Below are 22,284 nucleotides of genomic sequence, written 5' to 3' on the forward strand. Positions count from 1 at the left end.
CAATAGCAGACTGGTCAACTTAGTTGCTATCTTATAGGACGATTCTCTCATATTGTTGTTCTTCACGTGTGTTTTGACTATTCTTGGCTCTGTATTTCCTACTACACTTTCAAATTGACTGACCAAGACATACCAAGAAACTTATTGGGTAGTAATTGGGATTATGTTGAATTTACAGATCAATTGTGGATAACCGACATCTCTAAAATACTCAGTCTTTCATCCAGGAAGATGTTCCATCTCTTGATGTATTCAGATCATTTTAAATTTCCCTTAAAAATGTTTGTAGTTTTCCACATCCAAGTCTTTCCCAACTTTTTTGAAATGTATTCTTAGGCATATATTTTTGATATTACTAAAAATAGTATCTTTTAGTGTAAATTTTGGGCTTGTTGATAGCACTAATACAATTAAATTTTTCATATTAACCATAAATCTACAAATCTTGTTGAACTCTCCCATCCAATAATTGATCAGTTTATATTTTTTCTATGTAAACAATCATATCATTTAGCTGTAGTTAGCTAAGCTTGAGGTTAAGGGCATAGTTCTCCAGACTCTGCCAAGTCTGCCCAAGATACCAAGTGCAAGTTCAGAGATTTTTCAAAACCAACCTCAAGTTTGAAAGTTGCTAGAAAGACTCTCAGAACTCACTGAAAGCTATGATACTGACAGTCATGGCTATTAAGGGAAAGGATACAAATTAGAACCATCCAGAGGAAGAGACACAGAAGGCAGGGTGTGGGAAGGTGTGGAGCTTCTGGCTCTTTCCCCTTTGGATTCTCGGATGGATGGCATTACCTCCTTCTGAGCATATGTGATGGTGTGCACAGAGTACTGCCAACCAGGGAATCTCACCTGAGCTTCTGTGACCAGAAGTTATACTGGGGCTTCATTGCATAGGCATGATCGATGGAATCATTGCCCATGTGGTTGAACTCAATCTCTAGCCACCGCTCCACAGAGGATAGGCTGACATGAATCACCTCATTAGCATATCAACTATAAAGTGGGGTCTGAGGGGCCCATCACAAATAACAAGGACATCCTTGCCATTCAGGAAATTCCAAGTGTTTAGAGGTTACCTCCCTAGCAGGAGCTGGAACAAAGGCCAGACCTCTCTTTGGAAGACAAATTCTTTACTATACTATAATTGGGTTTTTTTTTTCTTCCCAACTTTATTCATATTTCTTTTACTTGATACATTGCACTGGACATGAACTGCAGTACATTGTAGAACAGTAGTGCTAATGGTGGGTACTAGTGTTTTGTTCCTGATATCAATGGGAATGTTTTCAACATCACCAACAAGGTTACTGTTTGGGATAAGCTTTTTGTAGATACACTTTATCAAATTAGGAGACAGTTTTTCTATTCCTCCCCTCCCCGTCCCCAACATGTGCAGAGACTTGGGGTCACCAGCAATCCAGAATCACTGCAGTCCAGTTTTGGAGCTGAAATTATTCATGTCTGGGCTCCAGCCCATGGAAGTGAGGCAGGAAAATAGGATCGGGAGGCTGGAAAATAGGCCAATTTACACTTCAGCTATAACAGGAAATATCCTCTCCACAGGGCATACGCCGTAAATGGCTTTGTAACTTTACTTCATCCTCTCCATTCACACAGGGCATACCTGAAGTAACCAACGGAATCACAGCGGGTATTTAAACTCTCAAAAGTTCTGTAACGGGGCCATCGAGCCCCTCTGCTCAGGCCCGCTCGCACCCTGTGGAGTGTACTTTCATTTTCCATAAAACCCTTCATTCCTTCCTTTCTTCTTTTGTGCATTACGTCTAATTCTTTGTTCAATATGCCAGGAACCCGGACACCCTCCTCCACTGCTAACGTATTTTGGCGAGCCAGCCAGGAGGAAGAGGTAAGCCCCACGTTTGGGATTTATTCTTCTCTTTTCTCCTTTTCCTTTATGCTCCATACAGGGGAATCTCCCACCCAGGACTCTTGGTGGGCAAACATGCAAGCAACTGCAGGTCTCGGTGGCCAGTGAAACTAAGGCATTTCCCTGTGGAGAAGCCTGACCATTACCACCTGGTTTGCTTAAGGAACCTGGCTATTTTTCATGGTTTTCCCCCCCCTCCTTTTCTTTTTCAGTCTTTGAGTGGCTGTTTCCTAGTAGCTCCTTGGAAATTGAGGGCAGTTGGCTGGGGTTACTCCCTGGTACTACCCGAAGGCCTAGGAATGAATGGGAATAATTGCCCTGCCCTAAAGGGGGAAGGACTTTTTAAAAATCTTTTCTAGGGGTGGCCCCGATCCCTACGTGAGGCACAGCTCAGAGCAAACTCGCACATGTTTCAGGGGACTTCAACCTTCTTTTCTTATGCTACATTCTTCCTTTATCATACTCAACTAGCTAAGGACAAAAAAGCCCACCCGGCATCCGGTTCACATTACAGTTCATGGTTATTCTTATAAAGCTCACAGTATGTTCTGGAGGGAAAAACCTGCACGCACGCGGTGTCCACCTGAGGCCAGAGACATCAGGAACTCTAAGATTGGACCTCACAGGAGGACAGCCCATGGATTCTGCAGACCCCAACCACTTCAAAGAGGATGCTCTTGGCAGAGGTTCTGAGGTCTAGTATTAAGCCCTCCTTAGAATTTTCTCTCGCAGTTGCAATGCTGTTTGGCATTTGGCCCCAACATTGTTTGGAATCTGGAGTTCACTGTTGAATGGCAAAGTGGAATAGTGTTGCATGTATCCAGGCTTTTGTGCTGTTGTTCTAAGCAGGGGGCCTGGTTAATATGTGATGACCTCCTTTAGTATGGTTTGGCCCCAGTGTTCTTTGGAGTCTGGGGAGGTTTGGCCTTTAAAAAGCAAACTGCAGAGATTGCTGGCAAGATGGCCGAATAGGAATAGCTCCCGTCTGCAGCACCCAGTGAGATCGATGCAAAAGGTGGGTGATTCTTGCATTTCCAACTTAGGTACCTGGTTCATCTCACTGGGACTGGTTGGACAGTGGGTGCAGCCCACAGAGGGCAAGCCGAAGCAGGGAGGGGCGTTGCCTCACCCAGGAAGCGCAAGGGGTCGGGGAATTCCCTCTGCTAGCCAAGGGAAGCGTGAGGGACTGTGCCGTGAGGAACCATGCACTCTGGCCCAGATACTGTGCTTTTACCATGATCTTCACAACCCGCAGACCAGGAGATTCTCTCGGGTACCTACACCATCAGGGCCCTGAGTTTCAAGCACAAAACTGGGCAGCCAGTTGGGCAGACACGGAGCTAGCTGCAGTTTTGTTTTGTTTTGTTTTGTTTTTTTCATACCCTAGTGGTGCCTGGAATGCCAGCGAGACAGAATCGCTCACTCCTCTGGAAAGGGAGATGAAGCCAGGGAGCCAAGTGGTCTGGCTCAATGGGTCCCACCACCACAGAGGCCAGCAAGCTAAGATCCACTGGCTTAAAATTCTTGCTGCCAGCACAGCAGTCCGGGGTTGACCCAGGATGCTCAAGCTTGGTTGGGGGGAGGGATGTCTGCCATTACTTAGGCTTGCATAGGCGGTTTTACCCTCACAGTGTAAACAAAGCCACCAGGAAGTTCGAATTGGGCGGAGCCCACCACAGCTCAGCAAGGACGCTGTGGCCAGACTGCCTGTCTAGATTCCTCCTCTCTGGGCAAGGCATCTCTGAAAAAATGGCAGCAGTCCCAGTTAGGGGCTTATAGATAATACCCCCATCTCCCTGGGACAGAACACCTGGGGGAAGGGGTGTCTGTGAGCACAGCTTCAGCAGACTTAAATGTCCCTGCCTGACAGCTCTGAAGAGAGCAGCAAATCTCCCAGCACAGCATTCAAGCTCTGCTAAGGGACAGACTGCCTCCTCAAGTGGGGCCCTGAACCCCATGTCTCCTGACTGGGAGACACCTCCCAGTAGGGGCAGGCAGACACTTCATAAAGCAGTGCTCTGACTGGCATCTGGCGGATGCCTCTCTGGGACAAATCTTCCAGAGGAAGGAACAGGCAGCAATCTTTGCTGTTCTACAGCCTCCGCTGGTGATACCCAGGCAAACAGGGTCTGGAGTGGACCTCCAGCAAACTCCAGCAGACCTGCAGCAGAGGGGCCTGTTAGAAGGAAAACTAACAAACAGAAAAGAATAGCATCAACATCAACAAAAAGGACATACACTCAGAGACCTTCATTTGAAGATCACCAGCACACACCAAAGGTAGATAAATCCACAAAGATGGGGAGAATCCAGCACAAAAAGGCTGAAAATTCAAAAAACCAGAATGTCTCTTCTCCTCCAAGGGATTACAACTCCTCGCCAGCAAGGGAACAAAACTGGACAGAGAATGAGTTTGATGAATTGACAGAAGTAGGCTTCAGAAGATGGGTAACAACAAACTCCCCCGAGCTAAAGCAACACGTTCTAACCCAATGCAAGGAAGCTAAGAACCTTGAAAAAAGGTTAGATGTATTGCTAACTAGAATAACCAGTTTAGAGAAGAACATAAATGACCTGATGGAGCTGAAAAACAGCACAAGAACTTCATGAAGCATACACAAGTATCAATAACCAAATTGAACAAGTGGAAAAAAGGATATCAGAAATTGAAGATGAACTTAATGAAATAAAGTGTGAAGACAAGATTAGAGAAAAAAGAATGAAAAGGAACAAACAAAGCCTCCAAGAAAATGGGACTGTGTGAAAAGATCAATTCTATGTTTGACAGGTGGACCTGAAAGTGACTGGGAGAATGGAACCAAGTTGGAAAACACTCTTCAGGATATTATCCAGGAGAACTTCCCAACCTAGTTCAGGAAATACAGAGAACACCACAGAGATACTCAAGAAGAGCAACCACAAGACACATAATTGTCCGATTCACCAAGGTTGAAATGAAGGAAAAATTGTTAAGGGCAGCCAGAGAGAAAGGTCAAGTTACCCACAAAGGGAAGTCCATCAGACTAACAGCAGATCTCTCTGAAGAAACCCTACAAGCCAGAAGAGAGTGGGGACCAATATTCAACATTGTTAAAAAAAAAAGAATTTTCAACCCAGAATTTCATATCCAGCCAAACTAAGCTTCATAAGTGAAGGAGAAATAAAATCCTTTACAGACAAGCAAATGCTGAGAGATTTTGTTACCACCAGCCCTGCCCTACAAGAGGCCCTGAAGGAAGCACTAAACACAGAAAGGAACAACCGGTGCCCGCCACTGCAAACATACCAAATTGTGAAGACCATCGACACTATGAAGAAACTGCATCTACTAACGGGCAAAATAACCAGCTAACATCATAATGACAGGATCAAATTCACACATAACAATATTAACCTTAATTGTAAATGGGCTAAATGCCCCAAATAAAAGACAAAGAATGGCAAATTGGATAAAGAGTCAAGACCCATTGGTGTGCTGTATTCAGGAGACCCATCTCACGTGCAGAGACACACATAGGCTCAAAATAAAGGGATGGAGGAATATTCACCAAGCAAATGCAAAGCAAAAAAAAAAGCAGGGGTTGCAATCCTAGTCTCTGATAAAACAGACTTTAAACCAACAAAGATCAAAAGAGACAAAGAAGGGCATTATATAATAGTAAAAGGATCAATGCAGCAAGAAGAGCTAACTATCCTAACTATATATGCATCCAATGCAGGAGCACCCAGATTCATAAAGCAAGTTCTTAGAGACCTACAGAGAGACTTACACTCCCACACAATAATAGTGGAGACTTTAACACCCTACTGTGAATATTAGACAGATCAACGACATAGAAAAATAACAAGGATAACTCAGCTCTGGACCAAGTGGACCTAATGGACATCTCCAGAACTCTCCACCCCAAATCAACAGAATGTACATTCTTCTCAGCACCACATCAAACTTATTCTAAAATTGACCACATAATTAGAAGTAAAGTACTCCTCAGCAAATGCAAAAGAACAGAAATTATAACAAACAGTATCTCAGACCACAGTGCTATCAAATTAGAACTCAGGATTAAGAAACTTACTCAAAACTACACAACTAGGCTGGGCATGGTGGCTCACGCCTGTAATCCCAGCACTTTGGGAGGCCGAGGCGGGCAGATCATGAGGTCAGGAGATCAAGACCATCCTAGTTAACATGGTGAAACCCCATCTCTAGTAAAAATACAAAAAAATGAGCCAGGTGTGGTGGCACGTGCCTGTATTCCCAGCTACTCGGGTGGCTGAGGCAGGAGAAGGGTGTGAACCCAGGAGGTGGAGCTTGCAGTGAGACAAGATCATGCCACTGCACTTCAGCCTGGGCGACAGATCAAGACTCCATCTCAAAAAAAAAAAAAAAATCTGCACAACCACATAGAAATTGAACAACCTGCTCCTGATTGATTACTGGGTAAATAATGAAATGAAGGCAGAAATAAAGATGGTCTTTGAAACCAATGAGAATAAAGACACAACTTACCAGAATCTCTGGGACACATTTAAAGCAATGTTTAGAGGGAAATTTATAGCACTAAATGCCCACAAAAGAAAGCAGGAAAGATTTAAAATTGACACTCTAACATTCTAATTAAAAGAACTAGAGAAGCAAGAGCAAACAAATTCGAAAGCTAGCAGAAGACAAGAAGTAACTAAGATCAGAGCAGAACTGGAGAGAGAGACACAAAAAAACCTTTAAAAAAATTAATGAATCCAGGAGCTGTTTCTTTGAAAAGATCAACAAAATAGACCACTAGCAAGACTAATAAAGAAGAAAACAGAGAAGAATCAAATAGATGCAATAAAAAATGATAAACGGGATATCACCACTGATCCCATAGAAATACAAACTACCATCAGAGATTACTATAAACACCTCTATGCGAATAAACTACAAAATCTAGAAGAAATGGATACATTCCTGGACACATACACCCTCCCAAGACTAAACCAGGAAGAAGTCGAATCCCTGAATAGACCAATAACAAGTTCTGAAATTGAGGCAGTAATTAATAGACTCCCAACCAAAACAGTCTAGGACCGGATGGATTCACAGCCAAATTCCACCAGAGGTACAAAGAGGAGCTGGTACTCCTTCTGAAACTATTCCAAACAATAGAAAAAGAAGGAATCCTCTCTAACTCATTTTATGAGGCCAGCATCATCCTGATACCAAAACCTGGCAGAGACACAACCAAAAAAGAAAATTTCAGGCCAATATCCCTGATGAACATTGACGTAAAAATCCTCAATAAAATCCTGGCAAACCAAATCCAGCAGCACATCAAAAAGCTTATCCACCATGATCACATTGGCTTCATCCCTGCCATCCAAGGCTGGTTCAACATATGCAAATCAATAAACACAATCCATCACATAAACAGAACCAATGACAAAAACCACATGATTATCTCAATAGATGCAGAAAAGGCCTTCCATAAAATTCAACACCCCTTCATGCTAAAAACTGTCAATAAACTAGGTATTGATGGAACGTATCTCAAAATAATAAGAGCTATTTATGACAAACCCATAGACAATATCATACTGAATCGGCAAAAACTGGAAACATTCCCTTTGAAAACTGGCACAAGACAAGGATGCCTTCTCTCACCACTCCTATTCAACATAGTGTCGGAAGTTCTGCCCAGGGTAATCAGGCAAGAGAAAGAAATAAAGGGTACTCAAATAGGAAAACATGAAGTCAAATTGTCTCTGCAGATGACGTGATTGTATATTTAGAAAACCCCATCATCTCAGCCCAAAATCTCCTTAAGCTGATAAGCAACTTCAGCAAAGTCTCAGGATACAAAATCAATGTGCAAAAATCACAAGCATTCCTATATATCAATAACAGACAAACAGAGCCAAATCATGAGTGAACTTCTATTCATAATTGCTACAAAGAGAATAAAGTACCTAGGAATCCAACTTATAAGGGATGTGAAGGACCTCTTCAAGGAGGACTACAACCACTGCTGAAGGAAATAAGAGAGGACACAAATAAATGGAAAAACATGCCATGCTCATGGATAGAAAAAATCAATATCATGAAAATGGCCATACTGCCCAAAGTAATTTACGGATTCAGTGCTATCCCCATCAAGCTACCATTGACTTTCTTCACCGAATTAGAAAAAACTACTTCAAATTTCATATGGAACCGAAAAGGAGCCTGTATAGCCAAGACAATCCTAACCAAAAGAACAAAGCTGGAGGCATCACGCTACCTGACTTCAAACTATACTACAAGGCTACAGTAACTAAAACAACATGGTACTGATACCAAAACAGATAATATAGACCAATGGAACAGAACTTTGACAAACCTGACAAAAACAAGCAATGGGGAAAAGATTCCCTATTTAATAAATGGTTTTGGGAAAACTGGCTAGCCATATGCAGAACACTGAAACAGGACCCCTTCCTTACAGCTTATACAAAAATTAACTCAAGATGTATTAAAGACTTAAACGTAAGACCTAAAACCATAAAAACCCTAGAAGAAAACATATGCAATACCATTCAGGATATAGGCATGGGCAAATACTTCATGACTAAAACACCAAAAGCAAGGGCAACAGAAGCCAAAATTGACAAATGGGATCTGATTAAACTAAAGAGCTTCTGCACAGCAAAAGAAACTATCATCAGAGTTAACAAGCAACCTACAGAATGGGAGAAAATTTTTGCAATCTATCCATCTGACAAAGGACTAATGTCCAGAATCTACAAAGAACTTAAACAAATATACAAGAAAAAAAAAATCAAAAAGTGGGTGAATGATATGAACAGACACTTCTCAAAAGAATACATTTATGCAGCCAACAAAAGTATGAAAAAAAGTTCATCACGGGTCACTAGAGAAATGCAAATCAAAATCACAACGAGATACCATCTCATGCCAGTTAGAATGGCGATCATTAAAAAGTCAGGAAACAACAGATGCTGGAGAGCATGTGGAGAAATAGGAACGCTTTTACACTGTTGGTGGGAGTTTAAATTAGTTCAACCATTGTGGAAGACAGTGTGGCGATTCCTCAAGGATCTAGAACCAGAAATACCATTTGACCCTGCAATCCCATTACTGGGTATATACCCAAAGGATTATAAATCATTCTACTATAAAGACACATGTACACGTATGTTTATTGCAGCACTATTCACAATAGCAAAGATTGGAACCAACCCAAATGCCCGTCTGTGATAGACTGGATAAAGAAAATGTGGCACATATACACCATGGAATACTATGCAGCCATAAAAAAGGATGAGTTCATGTCCTTTGCAGGGACATGGATGAAGCTGGAAAACATCATTCTCAGCAAACTAACACAGGAACTGAAAACCAAACACTGCATGTTTTCACTCATAAGTGGGAGTTGAATAATGAGAACACATGGACACAGAGAGGGGAACATCACACACTGGGGCCTGTCAGGGGGTGGGGATTAGGAGATGGACAGCATAGGAGAAATATCAAATGTAGATGAGGGGTTGATGGGTGCAGCAAACCACCATGGCACATGTATACCTATGTAACAATCCTGCACATTCTGTACATGCACCCCAGAACTTAAAGTATACTAATAAATTAAATTTAAAAATAAATATAAAGCAAACTGCTGGCGGGATGTGGTGGCTTATGCCTGTAATCCCAGCACTTTGGGAGGCTGAGGCAAGTGGATCACTTGAGGTCAGGAGTTTGAGACCAGCCTGGCCAACATGGTGAAACCTTTTCTTCACTGAAAATACAAAATTAGCCAGGCGTGGTGGCATCCACCTGTAATCCCAGCTACTCAGTAGGCTGAGGCAGGAGAATCACTTGAACCTGGGAGGTGGAGGTTGCAGTGAGCCGAGATCATGCCACTGCACTCCATTCTGGGTAACAGAGTGAGACTCCATCTCAAAAAATAAATAAAATTAAAATAAGTAAATAAATAAATAAAAAGCAAACTGCCACGGAGACTGCTTAACCCAAAATTTTGGTTCACAGCCTTCATTGGATTATCTTTTAGAACACAGTGAAACTGGCAAGTTTGCATTCCTATCTCATGGCTAAGGTTCCAAGCTATTGGATCTTCATCTATGTGTATGTAGACATGTCTAGATGTTTATTTGTATGTATACTTTGCCACGCACATCCGTGTGAAGAGACCACCAAACAGGCTTTGTGTGAGCAACAAGGCTGTTTATTTCACCTGGGTGCAGGCAGGCTGAGTCCGAAAAGAGTCAGCGAAGGGAGATAGGGGTGGGGTCGTTTTATAGAATTTGGATAGGTAATGGAAAATTATAGTCAAAGGGGGTTGTTCTTTGGCGGGCAGGAGTAGGGCTCGCAAGGTGCTCAGTGGGGGAGCTTCTGAGCCAGGAGAAGAAATTTCACAAGGTAATGTCATCAGTTTAGGCAGGAACCGGCCATTTTCACCTCTTTTGTGATTCTTCAGTTACTTCAGGCCATCTGGATGTACATGTGCAAACTTGGGCTCAGAGGCCCGACACACTTATTGTTATATGTTGTGTTTACCAAAATAGGCTTATAAGTAAAATAATGCTCATAAATTAAATAATTCTAAGCAATTTTCAAGTTCACATGACTTAAAGTATCACTTTACTAAACAAGCTTGCCCTAAAATTATTGGTGGAATAAAAATAGAAATGCCTTCAGAATTGTCAGCATACATTTTGTCTGAATTTTATGTTTGTCTTTGTGAGATATTTTTAAGTGTCAGTGTTAATTCAAGCCGGGAGCTACTTGGGGCAAGCCTGCCTCCGATTCTACTCAAAGTCTCACTGAGATAAATGCATATCTGATTGTTCTCATTCTTTGGAAAGACTAATCAGAAATTCAAAGGAATACAACAGTTTGTCTCCCACCTGTGATCTGAAAGCCCCCAAGACCCCTCCCACCTTTCTGGATCAAACCAATGTTTATTTTACACATGTTGATTGATGTCTCGTGTCTCCCTTGTTAAAAGTAAAAAATTAGGTACAGTGATGGGATACATGTTTTAGGTAAGCTTTTTGTGTAAATTAAAATCTTAAAGTTATTTTTAATGCTCATTTAATATCTGGGTCATTTCCAATTAAGAAAGGGTTGTGATATGGGGAAATGTGTTTCTAAAATTGTGGAATTGTTCTTATCCATAAATGCATATATATAATATTTCAGGATTTCCTTTCAGGGTTTCACTAAAGTTTTAGGTTACTAAGGATAAAATTCTAGTTAACATGTAATTCTGTATTCAAAATGTGCCAGAAAGGGTTATGTTTTTAGCAGAAAAAAGAATTTTGTCTAATTCAGAATTTATCTAAAAGTTAGTTGAAATTACAGATTTGAAAAGGTTATTTATGAAACAGTATAGTCAGGAATCATTCCGTGGGGAGAAAGATGTGGAAAAAGTTTAAATAATAAAATACTCTTTAAAACCTGATAGAGAATGGGAGACATTCAGCTAATTACCATTTTCATAGTTAAAGCTCTTAGTCTTGATTAAAGAAAAATAAGTATTGTGAAGAAATACATAGGCAGTTTGACAAGTCTTTTTTAAATATAGTTAAGCATGAAACTGGATTCAGTGTAAAGCCAAATTTCACATACATGTTTGCAATACTTCACACTATGTTCACTGTTTTGTGTGGATAGTGCTAGAGTTCTTAATGGTCATTTGCCTAAACTGGATTTCTTGATTGTATAGAATGTATAATGATATTGATGAACTCAAGGATATTGAATTGTGTATCAGGAATAAAATATTCATTATGTGGGTTTCTGGGGGGCCCTGGGTAACACTGTAGCCTCCAAGGTAAATTGAGTAGGAAAATTTAGGGTTGGTTTCCTGTTTATTTGTTTTTGCTTCTAGTTTTCACTTGTTTGCTGTTTATTCTCCTCTGGCTTTACTTGTGGATCCATATATATAAAACCATGGTGTTTTTTAGTTCCTAGTGGAAGGCTTTTATTTAGTTCTATGTTCCTGTGCACTTCTAGTTATTATTTGTTCCATTTATCCGGAATTCCTAAGCTACCTTTGTCGGGTCACAGGAATTAATGGAGCACACCAGCTTTTTATCCTTATAAATTAACTTTTTGGATTTTAGGCTTCCTAATATTTTAAAGGTGTTGAGTATACTTTCATAAATAGAATTTGAGTCATATTTCTCCTCTCTGCCTAACTTATCCAACATCTGTAAATTATTTGTGAATGCTCTTAATTAATGGCAATGTGTTTATTTGCATACAATTAAGCAGGGTCACCAGGGCCACTCAAGGAGAACCCAGAAACCTGGCATGCCAGTAAAGGGTAAGAATTTTTTACCAGTCAGCCCACTGGCCTCTCTCTCTCTCTGTGCAAACTGGTTATATATAAAGTAAAAGTCACATATATATCCTCTGTAAAGTTTTAAAATAATTGGTTTAATAATAAGAAGAACTTAAATATTTTGTCAGAAAAGTGAAAAATGTAATGCCTTTTATTTAGTCCATGTGACTTCAGTAATCTTTGGGAAATAAAGACAATTTTCAAGATTATCAGTAAAATAAAAATGTCTTCAAAATGTAAACATGTGGTCTAAATTATGTTAAAATATCAGGTTTGCTTAAATGCTTTAAGGTCATAAACTTCTTCTTTGGCTTTTGAAAATTGTTTAACTTGCCTGCTTTCCAGCTAGGTAAGGCTTGGGGACATTTGGAGTTGGCCACGCCTCTAGCTATGCTGGAAACAGCCAAACCTTATCAGAACATAACTTACCAGGTTTTACATTAAAGTTAAAATTGCTAAAAGTCACCATTGTAACATGCAATTAAGGCTACTAGAAACAGTTTTACATGCAAGATGTGTGAAAACAGTAGAATGTGGGGGTTTTTTTGTTGTTAAAGGTTATAAAATATTTTTGCTTCTTTAGAAAATTTCTGAGTCATCACTTTGGCAAAATAAATAATTTATGGTAATCTGGTACTCCAAAATCAAACTTAGGTTTCAAACTTATCTTTCCTCGTGCCTGGCTTTTTGAATGGATAAGAGGGCCCCTGAAAACATCCAGAAAGGAGGTAAACTGGATTATTTGATGTGTTTAGGTACATGGGATTGCCAAAATGATGTTCACTCTTCTTTAGGTTATATTTTTGTGAATAATACTAATATGTATTCCAAAATTGTATGGGATTTCTAAAATTCTAATGTCTAAGTATATACTACCAATCACAATTATACAATTATAGTTATTCTGTTAAGTTATTGTAAATCGCAGAAATAACCAAATTTCCTTGTATAAAGCTACTAACCCAGGTAAAACAAAAAAATTAATTAAATATCAATAAAATACTTTTCATGTTAGACCAGCTAATACTGAAATTGTTTAAAATAGCTTAAATTTTAAATTTAATTTAAATTTTAAATTGTTTAAAATTGTTTAAAACATTTTATAAAGAGATTTCATTCAATTGTTATCTTCATTTCATGTTTTCTGGTTGTATAAACGCTTTCCCATGCAAGAGGGCTAATGTTATAACAGTAGATTATTATGCTACAGTGTATTTTCACCAGGTAAGAAAAGCTTTCTATGGTTTGGATCTTCTGAGAACACTGGAGAAAGACCATTCTTGCCATCCACACTACAACACAGCTTTGGGACTCTGGGCTTTGGGTTCATGGTCTTGAAACTGAGAAGGGTCCCTCCACATTTTTGGAACCGTGTACCCATTGGAACCCTTGAGGTAAAGCTAACCAGGGAAATCTCTCCCAAGAAGAAGATGACTTCTTGAAGTGAATAGCTTTTACTGAGTTAACAGGTTAAGATTTCTACTATCATGAAACTCTTATCTTTGAATATTCTTTTTCTTGCTTATGTGTCTACGAACAATAGAAGGGGCAAAGGGGTCTGTAATGTGCACTTATGGGATATACTTTCATTTGTGAAGGAGTTTGCAACCAGCCTTATATATGGATAACCTTACACTGTGTTAGATAAAAGATGAAGGCCCAGTGTAGGTAAGAAACTTTAATGGTACATGCGTTGCCTCATAATCAGTCAAAAACAAAACATTGGTTCACTCCTCTTAAGCCACACCATGGGTTAAAGAAAACAGTAGCAGCAGGTGTTCACTATTCTAAAAGGGCATCATTTGTTAGGTCCTTTTTCATGATTTAAAGTAAAAAAAAAAAAAAAAAAAGCAATGATTAGAAATCAAGAGGGATACATCTATCATGAGGGATACATCTATCATGAGGGATACTCTGTAGCAAATTCTACTGTAAAAGCTACAGTTACACAACAGACTTTAAATTCTCTTGTGAAAATTATGCTAAATAATAGAATTAGCTGAACAGAGAACTATCTGTGCAGCTGCTGGCACTTGTGACCTGCAGGGGGTGGTGGGGGGGGAGGGTTGGGGAGGTGGGGAATACATCAAATGAAGATTATAGAAATTCAGTGGTAGGGGATTGATGAAGATTGCTTAGCCAAATGAGTAAACTCTTTAGCTCATTCTTTGCTCTATTTGATTTTAGGAGGTTTGATTTATGGGGACCTTGGGTAAGGAGCATACTCCAAACTCTTGGTATTATCCTCCCAATAGGCATACTAATAGTCTCCCTGGTGTGCTGTATTCTCTGGGTTTTAAATGCTTGCATGCAGCCATTTCTAGAATGTCATATGGTCTGTCTTCAACTGGAATAACAGGAGCTGAAAGAAATGTGTGACCATGAGGGCACTGTAACCTATAAATGACATGCAGAGACCGGAAACCCAAAATGACAGTAACTGAGAGTGGCACTAAGGCCCTAAGTTTTGGTCACACTTTCACCTAAGTGAGAACCTGACCAAAAAGGAGGAATTTTTTAAACAAAATTCTAGGAGGCCATCGTTTTGGACTGAACTCATGCACTAGGTCCCAACAAACCAAACCAAACCAAAATGCAGTCACTCGTGCTAAGACTTTAAAGAAACACATAGACTCTAGGACAGACGAGGTTTTGTTTTTTTCTCCCCACAAATCTCTATAACAAACGTTTCTAACAGCATAGGTAGCGACCCCTTGAAGTTCCCATTAAATCTTTTAATCAAATTCATTTCCTTTCGCCTAGAGACCATCAAGCTTCAGATAATCATGCAACAAAAGTTCCATCCACTTCCAGGTGAAGACACCACCACCCCCCCCCCCCCGGCCATCAAGAAGCTCCCCTGACTCCACTAGATAGAGCAGGGCTAGTTCTGTGATCCCCAGTAGGTAGGGACCATGCCCCAAGCCAGCATGAAGCAATTACAGAAAAAAACCATGGGTCCCTCTGCCTCCCATAAAGATGTATGGGGATCACGTCTCTCAGTGGGGAGATGAGGCGGGAAGACAGGGCCTAGAGGCAGGGAACATAAGGCATAAGGCCGATTCACACTTCAGCTATAACAGGAAATATACTCTCCATAGAACCCATGCCATAATTGACTTTGTAACTTTCCTTCATCCTCTCCATTTACATAGGGAATACCCGAAGGAACCAATGGAATCCTTTACGGGGTATTTAAACTCCCCAAAATTCTGTAATGTAGCATTTTGAGCTCCAGTGCTCAAGCCACTCCGACACTGTGGAGTGTACTTTCATTTTCAATAAAATCTTTCATTTCTTCCTTGCTTTGTGTGTTTTGTTCAAGATGCCAAGAACCTGGACACCCTCCACCATTAACAGAAGGGTTAGTTTACTTGTAATCCAGGTAGTTTGTGTAAATTACCCAGTTTGCTATTACTGGAAGAGAAAATACTAGAGTGATCTTTTTAAATCATAGTATGATCATGTCACTTCTCAGTTTAAATCTTTTCAGTGCTTCTTAGAATAAAAGCTATATTATGTTTACGGTTAAAATCCCTGTGTGATCTGGCCTCTAACTTCTTCAACCTCATTTACTTTAGTTTTTTCTGATGCAACGAGCTTCTTTTTGTTTCCAGAGCAAGCCAAGCTTTCACCTCCCTCTACCTCGGATACTTATCCCTGGCTCATTTCCATGGCTTCTTCTAACTCATCTTTTAATTCTTATGAAAGATGACTTCCTTGGAAAGGTCAAGGGAAGACTTGTCCTAACTAAAGTAGCTTGTCCAATTCCAGCTTATTATACTTTACTTCCTTGATAACACTTACCAAAATCTTTAATTATTTGGTTATTTTTCTTATTTTGTATCTATTTAATGTACACTTTGAGAACTGGGGCTCTTTCTCTAATAGCTAGCATGATGCCTCACACAACACAAAGAAGTTACTCAATAAACAGAGGTACCGTGAATGAAGGTTGTCTAAGTGCTGAGAATATATTTTCGAAATAGAAGTAATGATGATTTTGGTCATCCCTGGGTAGTACCAGTAGTATTAGTGGCTGTGGTAGTTAAAAATAGTAATATGGCAGTGAAAAGCAGTCAGTCAGTCATACTGGCTGTGCTTGAATTGTACTGTCACCTACTACTGTGTGACTTTGGACAGGTTAACTAACTTCTCTATGACTCAGTTTCCTCATCCTTAGACAAGTGATAATCAAGTCTTCATCCTTTATCCAAATCCTGAGACTGAATATGTTTGGAAAGTCAGATTTTTTTTGCTATTTTAGAAAAGTAAAGTGAAATATACCATACATTCTATAGCAATCCTAGTGGTGTCAAGGGCAGCTCCCATAAACAAATACATAAATATGCTTGCAACGAGACATACACATATTAACCCTAAGTGGAATAACTAGACTATAAATGGGCTTATGTCAGTTTGGCTGAGATTTTACTATGTAAACTTTGAAAGCTGGATTCTCAGAGCTAATCCTTGAGAACTCAAATGCATGTAGAAACACAGAATTTTAGAAGTGGGAATAATTCTAATGACCATTTTTATAACTTCTCCAATTTTAATGATAAAAAGAAAGCTAAGACCCAGAGGTATCAAATCATCCTCCCAAGGTTATATTGCTCGTTCCTCACAGTGTTGGAGACTGCCTTTCAGTTTAGTGTCCTTTCTGCTGCACTATGACTTAAAAAATCAGAAGATCATTTTCTTTCAGAGTTGAAAACTAGCACTAACCAATCTTTCTTGGGGTATCTTCCTGTCTTCAAATTGTTAAATGTGATCTGACAGTCCCATGGATCAGTGAGTAATTTTTTTTAATCATATAAATACATAAACTTCTTAGTACATGGTGATCACGAGGAGAGGAAACCATGTTGCATCAAAGGTACCTACAACTGAGTGAAGACGACATGTACAAAAAAAGACGAGCAACAAACAGGAATTAGCATGTGACGCTTTCGAATGGGTACTAAATACTACAATTTTATCATTATTTTGTATTGTAGAAAAAATTATAAGCTCATAGGGAGGTTAGAGTTGGTATATAGGATTATTTATTTATTTTAAAGACAGAGTCTCGCTCTGTTGTCCAGGCTGGAGTACAGTGGTGTGATCACAGCTCACTGCAACCTCCTCCCAGGTTCGAGCAATTCTCCTGTCTCAGCCTCCCAAGTAGCAGGGACTACAGGCACCTGCCACCACGCCCGGTTAGTAGAGACAGGGTTTCACTATATTTGTCAGGCTAGTCTCGAACTCCTAACCTCATGATCTGCCTGCCTCAGCCTCCCAAAGTGTTGGGATTACAAGCGTGAGACACTGCACCTGGCCCGGTATATAGGATTGTCTTTAGGGCTCTATGGATACTCCCTCTTTAAAAATGAGAAAAGAGCTTTCAGTTGTGTTACTCCTTATCTCATATAACAAATCATCTTCTGATAAACATGACAATAGACTGACATGTATTTTAGCTGTTGAGAATTGAGTCATTAGTAGCATATCAAACACTAGTTCATCTTTATTTCATAAAAATACTAAAATTGCCAGTAGAGAAAGTTAGTGTGTGCTTTTGTAAAGATAAGCGTACTTGTTAATTTACTTTGAAAAGTTTCAGAACCCACCACGCTACAGACGAAGGTTTTAAAGTTAAACCTGAAGTAGTATTTAATGGCACAGAGGTGGGATGGCAGCCTCTTAAGTAGTAGGGGCAGAGTCATGGAATGATTGAAACACAAATGTCACAGAGACTGCCAAAATGTTATTCTCTTGGATCCTTTACAGGCAGAAAATTCTCTGAAGGCAGAGTACCACAGACGTGGAGATGGGAAGTGTCTGCAGCAGCTGTTCACGGGAAGCTGTCGGCAAAAAGAAGGGCAGCGGAGTCATAGAATGACGCTGCAATTAGAAACGAAAAGTGGATGCAAATTTCTGTCTGAGGGACACATTTTTCCTCTTGAAATAATTCAAGTGACTTGCCAAAGGCCTCTGGAAATGGATGATGTGTATATTTGCTGGCATGGAAGGCTAGTTTCTTAAAACATAAAAAATTTCTCATTTTTGTAAGTATAATGAAGACATATTTTAAGTTTGCCTAATGAGCTATAGGAATAAGAAACTGTGGAAAGGGAGCCTCATCATTTTACAAGCAATTTGGTGCATGCTATACACCTAATCTAAGTTTAATTTCTTTATTTTCTTGATAGAATTCTATTTTGCTATTGCAAGAAAAAAGCCATAAAAGCGTAAGTTGAAGGTAACGATCATGTACATTTTGGTGTAACTTCCAGGTTTTCCTATGCATATGTTTGTGATTTTTAAATAATAGATGTTTCACATACTAAGCAAAGAGTTTTAAGGCTTCTTTTTCATTCAGAATTATAATGTGAACCCCCTTCCATGTCCATACATTTTTTGCATAATGGCTGAGAAAATAACAATAATAGAGTGTTTTCTAGAACCGGCCATGTGCTGAGTACTTTACATTCTCTTTTTAAAATTTAATCTTCTAGTAACCTTATAACATTAGTATTATTATTCTCACTTTATAGCTGAAGAAATCAAAGTCTAGCTTAAGTAATATGTCTAAGTACAGTTACACAGAAAGCAGGGGAAACAGAATTTAAATCCAGGCACTCTACGAGTTTATACCACGAATTGTATTACTCAGTTTTTCTTTTGTATGTAGAACCCACAATACAGTATATTTAAAAGTTTCACACTTTTCATGAAACATAAATTGTTTCATGTTTCTTTCCTTTCTTCTTTCCCTCTTTCCTTCCCTCCCTTTCTTTCTTCTTTCCTTTCTGTTATGAACAGGTCTTCGATGAGCATCTGTTTAGCAAAATCTTGGTTCATGACCCCAAAGATTAACTGGCTGGGCATCGCAAGTACTCACCAAATTCTGAACCTTTGCAGTTTAGCAGGCTCATGCGACAAGTTCTGGTCAGTGGGCTATGAGCAGACATGATCTGTGTCACTTGTGGATGAGACATGGAAGACTGGCTGGGTTCCCCGTGAGCTCCCTTCCCGCCTGGTGAGTCTTGAGTGTCGAGAGGGTGGCATCACAAAGCATGAAGTTCCCATCAGTGTGAGCCCCTACGTGGCTAAATGGCTCCGCATTTCACTTGAATCTGTAGCTTGAATGACAAAGCAAAAGCCTCTTCATGTGAAGTTACTGGGCTACTAGGTTTAAACTGTTACCACATGTAATGGTTATTTAGGGGTGTTATGCAATACCTAGCAAAAAATTACATGCATTTATCCTCAGACTCAGTGTTCCATTTCCAGGAATCTTCCAGAAAGTCACACAGTAGTAGGTGACAGTACAATTCAAGCACAGCCAGTATGACTGACTGACTGCTTTTCACTGCCATATTACTATTTTTAACTGCCACAGCCACTAATACTACTGGTACTACCCAGGGATGACCAAAATCATCATTACTTCTATTTCAAAAATATATTCTCAGCACTTAGACAACCTTCATTCACGGTACCCCTGTTTATTGAGTAACTTCCCCAGTCAGAAGAAAGGAAGGGAAGGAAGGGAAAAAATAAATAATGCTTGCACAGAACTATCAACTGCAGAGGAAATGGTTTCTGAATATTTTTTAACAAATACACACTAAGGACATTACTTCACCTTTTTACTTTTTAGGCATCACTCTGTCCTCTACTTGAAAACCAAAAATAACATCTATTGACTTTAGCGTTATGTTCTGGAAATGCTTGTGTGTTTTACCTTGTCTTTTTGCTCACTCATGCATATATGCATGCATTTTCCTGATTCAGAGAGTGATTGAAGCAGTTTCCTATGTTTACACATTGATGTCTCAGTGGCAGCAAGGCTAGGGGCATAAGAAGCAGATAGTATCCTGAGTTATCTGTGGGAAAAGCAGGATTTTTTCGTCAGGAATCAAGTTACCGTCCTTAAGAGGACACAAGAGATTGCAGAGGACTGTGGGTTTTGGCTTTTAATGCAAAGTAAAATCCTTTTAGTTTTTATATGCACAGCCTATAATATCTTAATTTCCTCAAGGGATTTGGCTTCATTTGCATTTTAGACTGTGCAATTTTGCAAGATCCCCTTTCCCCTTTCCCTTCGGGTAAACAGGCAGGGGGAGTGCATTTCTTTCCAACCTTCTGAAAGATGAGGTGCTTTTTATGTTTTCTCCCAAGGTCTCACTAAATGGAGCATCTGAGGAAACGGGAACCTATCATGATGGCACTCTCAAATACAAGACTGCCTCTGTGAACATTTTTCAGTGAACTACGTCTTTCAGAATGACACTCCCACCTCAGCGCCCACGCCTTGGCCTTGTAGCGCGTTCAGAAGGCGACCTGCGACCGGCATACAGAATTGGAAAAGTCGCCGGTGTGATGAGAATGCCTAATGTGCTCAGAGCAGCCGTCTGCGGCAGAAGCCAGCCCTCACAAATCAAAACACCACTCTGTTGTGCACGGTGACGTGGAAAGTTTTAGAAGAGGGAATCTCTGCCCTACGCAGTTAGTGGCTGGGGTGTGACCACAATGCATAATGAGCAGGCAGCGGCTGAGCTGCAGATGATGCCTGCTGCTCTGTAGTCCATGCTACTGGTCCTCTTTTCCTGGGTAAAGCTGGCAGCTGAACTGGGAGCCCCGGGGCAGTCATCAAGTTGCAGAATGTGAACAATAATGGTGCAACCACAACGCATTTGTAATAAATATGCACCACACCATAAAGATATAGAAATGTGGGTGGATGGAAGAGGGGAAAATGTCACCCTGGAAATGACTACAGAAGGAGCCAGCTGCAGAGCATGAGGCAAGGAAGATTCCTAAAGAGAAGCTTCATTGGTGGAGGAGCCTTGGATCATTTAATTACATTTCATTACAGTGGAGATAAGAGTGTTGGGAAATGCTGTGTCTTCTTGCCCCTGCCATATTTCTGGCCATGCTAGTCATTCGCACATAGAGGAGGAAGCCACAGAGCTAGTGTTGGTTGACCTGTGGGGTCCTGGGGCCATTCCAAGGTTTGAAGCCCAACAGATGGGAGCATGACCCATGGTGGTAAGGAAAGTAGAAATGAGGAATTAGTAATGAGTACCATTTTGGATATGTCATCCTTAAACTTGTAATGAGATATTCCAATGCAGAGGTATGTCAAAGGTATGAAATTAAAGAGAGCAGAGCTGAAAGTTCCAACCCTCTACTCATGGCTTCATCTTTCTGGTGATAGCTCCCAGCCTAGAGCTACCTGGGGCCTCCTGCCAGGAGTCATCATTAGCATACAAAAGAAATTCTTATCACTCCAGAGATTTTGTGCCAGGAACCAGAACAATATACAGTCAGGCACCAGATTCAATATACAGCTGTACACCACGGAGGGGGTACCTTCTGAGAAAAGGCTGTTTCCTCACTGTGCAAACATCACAGTGAACTTATACATACCTAGGTGGTAGAGCCTACTACGCACGTAGGCTAGATGGTATATCATATTTCTCCTAGGCTACAAGCAGGTCACTGCGCTGAACACTATAAGCAATTGTAACACATGGTAAGCATTTGTGTATCTAAACATAAAAAAGTTACCATGAAAATACAGTATAAAAGATTTTTCACAAGGTACACCACATAGGGCACTTACATGAACGGAGCTTGCAGGATGGTAAGTGACTCTGGAGGAGTCTGTGAGCGAGTGGTGAGTGAATGTGAAGACCTAGGATACCTGGGACATTACACTAAACTACTCTAGACTTTATCAACACTGTACACTTAGGCTACACTCAATTCATGAAAACTCTTCTTTAATAGTAAACTAACCTTAGCTTACTATAACTTTTAAACTTTATACATGTTTTAGTATTTTTAACTTTCTGACTTTCTGTAATAAAACAGCTTAAAACAAACACATTGTACAGGTGTATAAAAATATTTTTTACGTTCTTTTCTGTAACTTTTTTCTATTTTTAGATTATTTTTAAAATTTTGTTTAAAAACTAAGACATAAACACACATATTGCCCTAGGCCTACACAGGGTCAGGATCATCAATATCATTATCTTCCACCTACAC

At 40.0% G+C, this 22,284-nt stretch overlaps 1 long non-coding RNA gene across 1 annotated transcript; it reads left to right on the top strand.

Annotated features, from left to right (window-relative positions):
* The first annotated feature begins 509 nt into the window (after positions 1-509).
* Positions 510-22,068, top strand: LOC103880456. The gene is made up of 4 exons (XR_002519193.2): positions 510-1,876; positions 18,013-18,290; positions 19,048-19,264; positions 20,410-22,068. It is a non-coding gene; the product is annotated as an uncharacterized LOC103880456 (long non-coding RNA).
* Positions 22,069-22,284: the final 216 nt, after the last annotated feature.

The sequence above is a fragment of the Papio anubis genome, chromosome 1 (genome assembly GCF_008728515.1).
Source record: "Papio anubis isolate 15944 chromosome 1, Panubis1.0, whole genome shotgun sequence".
Classification (NCBI taxonomy): domain Eukaryota; kingdom Metazoa; phylum Chordata; class Mammalia; order Primates; family Cercopithecidae; genus Papio; species Papio anubis.